Source organism: Octopus bimaculoides, chromosome 12 (assembly GCF_046866305.1).
Source record: "Octopus bimaculoides isolate indiv1 chromosome 12, ASM4686630v1, whole genome shotgun sequence".
Lineage (NCBI taxonomy): Eukaryota > Metazoa > Mollusca > Cephalopoda > Octopoda > Octopodidae > Octopus > Octopus bimaculoides.
The window spans coordinates 15447479-15449978 of NC_142939.1; positions in this window are offsets into that span (position 1 = coordinate 15447479).

A 2500-nucleotide genomic window follows, 5' to 3' on the forward strand; every position below is an offset into this window, starting at 1 on the left:
CCTTCTTCCCAGTAATACCGCTCCATAGCACGCCGGTTGTAGGGGTTACACATGAGAATTGGAGAGGATGGGAAAACCGTCATGGAGAAGGGAAAAAGTGGAAGAAACAGAAGATTTTTATCAAGAGAAAGAATTTTTTTTTAATGATTAATGATGAAGCTGGTGGTGCTGGTGGGTACTGTGGTAACTATAGTGATGATGAAGATGCTCATGAATTTTGATGGTGCTGGGGATTATGATGATGATGGTTACGAAGACGACAACGACGACGATGATGATGGTGATGGGTATATTGGTTTTGATGATGATGATGATGATGATGATGATGGTTATGTTGGTTTTGAAGATGATGATAGTGGTGGTGATGGTGATGATGGTGGTGATGATGAGGATGATGATGGTGATGATGAATACATAAGCTGTCCAAAGATTAAGGACTTAAATATAAAATCTCCTATCACAAAGGTAGTAGAACATTCGCTGGATGTGGTTTTAACTATTACAATGACGAAATCGATCGTATAATGGAAGCTCCATGGATTAGTCGCAAAAGAAAGAACAGGTTTCCATCTGATAAACAAACCTAGAAACTTGTTTGGTTTCGCAACATTAGAAGACAAGGAAACTTTTGGGGAAGAAGAGGAGGAAATATGAAGACGAAAATGATAAAACCATTATTAGACAAATATACGAAATCTAGAATGAATGGGAATGCATCGGAAACCAGAAACGTAATGAAATAAAACTACTTCGTATTTGATTTTAATTCTAGTATGTGTAGCTTTCGTACAAATCAGTAAATGTTTTGTTTACCGGTTTCTATATTGGAGCAAGTATTTTTCGGTTTAGTTCAGACCTTCCGAGGTATTCATCACTGAGGAGTATCAAGTTAAGCCGATACACCGTGTCTGGCTTTCTTCGTGACACACTGTGTTTTTAACACTAAAGTCATTTTGGGAAGTTTCTCTCATACAAAGTATTACGAGTCGTGCCGTTCCGTGTTTGTATACGTCATATACACCGGTCTTCTAAAACTATTTCTCTATTATTTTTCATCTTGTATTTGTTTCAGTCGTTACACTGCGGTCATTCTGCAGCACCACATTGGTGACTTTTTAGCCGAATGAATCGACCGCAGTACTCATCGTTCTTTAAGCTTCGTACTCATTCTATTAATATTTCGAGCATATGCTCTTTTTCAAGATAGTTTTTAAAAAAATAAGAAATAAAATGTCAGTGTATTGTTTCAGTGAGCCTTTGTGGTAATAGATGAAAGCAGTGGGATAGATAAATAAATAAGGGGTTTGTGGGCAGAGGAAAATGGGGAATAGTGAAACATGGTTTTCAATATATTGGTCAGAAACAAAAGAGAAAAAGAGTGGGTGCAGACAACAGCAGCAAATATGTTGGAAACGTGTGCAAACATGTGAGAGAAGAGTTAGAATTTGTGAGTATTAAGCTTAGTCAATACCTACATTGTAAACAGGATGAAATATTTTAAATTCAAGACAACGCAAAACAGAGAGAGAATAAACGAAAATGGTATCTCTGTTTAAATATTGACTTTTTTTTATTACGAATTTTATCAGATAAAAACAGGAAAATGTCAATGAAAGTAATTAGAAATGTTCTAAATTCGTTTCATTTCATTTTCGTAATTTTTTTATTATTCTTTTTTTCTTTCCGTTAATTTTTTTATCGCTGATGTAAGACGAAGTGGAAAAAGATCAAATATTATTCACAATGATAATATTTTGTAAATAACAAGGCATAAATATCAGAATCTCTTATAAATGTCGCAATCATAGTTCACAAGCTAACAATGTAACACACACACACACACACACACACACGCACGCACACACAAACACGCACGCACACGCAGACATATACATGGTGGGCCAAAATACACGCACCAAACATGACATTTTATTTATATTACGTCGTTTATATTTTAGTACGCTTGTACCGTCCGTGTTTGTCACGCTAAGGGAGATAAGTCAGGATTAGATTCGAGTTATTTCCCTTAGCTTCTCGACAGGCATTACTGCAACACTCTTTGAAAGGTGGTAAAACGTTTCACAGTATATTCAAGCTTCCAGTTCCTTTGAGGAAAACAAGTGTGTGCAATGTTCCACCAAATTCTGATCAAGGAAACATTCTTAGGCGAGTAAAATCTTCATTATTGACGAAGCTTCAATGATACCAGTTTACTGAAAGCTATAGATAATTGTTTAAGAAATATTATGAATATTAATAGTATATTTGGTGGGAAAATTATCGTACTAGGAGAAGATTTTAGGCAAGTTCTTCCAGTTGTTCCCAAAGCTCTTCCCGCAGACGCACCTCTGTGTGGGGTAATTTTCATCAAATGCTACTTACAAAAAAACATGAGAACAAATGCAAATGAACAAGATTTTTCGAGGTGGCTACTACAACTTGGAAGTGGATTTCTTTAAAGCTTTTTTGATAATCTCGCAGAAGATACTATTGATATTCC